Raw genomic sequence first — 882 nt, forward strand, 5'->3', positions numbered from 1 at the left:
AGCACCTCTGGGACCCCCAAGTCCACGTCGGGGCCACCCAACATCTGCTCGGGGTCTTCCAAGACCTCCCGCGTCTCCCCTGGGGGCCCCCGGCACCGGCTCATGGACCTCCTGGACCCCCACGTCCCCCCTGGGGGCACCCAGGACCGAATCGAGGACCTCCGGGACCCCCACGTCCTTCTGGGGACACCCACCACCAAATCGAGGACCTCCGGGACCCCCACGTCCTACTTGGGGTCACCCACCACCAAATTGAGGACCTCTGGGACCCACATGTCCTCCTTGGGGGCACCCACCACCAAATCAAGGACCTCCGGGACCCACATGTCCTACTTGGAGGCTCCCACCACTGAATTGAGGACCTCTGGGACCCACATGTCCTCCTTGGGGGCACCCACCACCAAATCAAGGACCTCCGGGACCCACATGTCCTCTTTGGGGGCACCCACCACCAAACCGAGGACCTCTAGGACGCCCACGTTCTCCTTGGGGGCACCCACCACCAAATCAAGGACTTCTGGGACCCCCACGTTCTCCTTGGGGGCACCCACCACTGAATTGAGGACCTCCGGGACCCACATGTCCTCCCTGGGGGCACGTGCCGCCAAATCAAGGACTTCTGGGACCCCCATGTCCTGCGTGGAGGCACCTGGCTGCACCCCATGGACTTCCGGGACCCCCATGTCCTCTTTGGGGGCACCCACCACCAAATCGAGGACTTCTGGGACCCCCACGTTCTCCTTGGGGGCACCCACCACTGAATTAAGGACCTCTAGGACCCCCACGTCCCACTTGGGGGCACCTGGCTGCACCCCATGGACTTCCGGGACCCCCATGTCCTTCTGGGGAGAACCCACCACCAAATCGAGGACCTCTAGGACC

The 882-nt window shown here is 64.3% G+C and overlaps 1 protein-coding gene across 1 annotated transcript in view; it reads right to left on the reverse strand.

Moving 5' to 3' along the window:
* Nucleotides 1-95, reverse strand: part of LOC112966117 — a 4,796-nt gene extending 4,701 nt beyond the window's left edge. Inside the window, exon 1 of the mRNA XM_026065868.1 lies at nucleotides 6-95. The gene's annotated coding sequence lies outside the window, so the exon portion shown is untranslated. The remainder of the gene's footprint in view (nucleotides 1-5) is intronic.
* Between the last annotated feature and the right edge of the window lie 787 nt (nucleotides 96-882).

Source organism: Apteryx rowi, unplaced genomic scaffold, assembly GCF_003343035.1.
Source record: "Apteryx rowi isolate R43461 unplaced genomic scaffold, aptRow1 scaffold_2320, whole genome shotgun sequence".
Classification (NCBI taxonomy): Eukaryota; Metazoa; Chordata; class Aves; order Apterygiformes; family Apterygidae; genus Apteryx; species Apteryx rowi.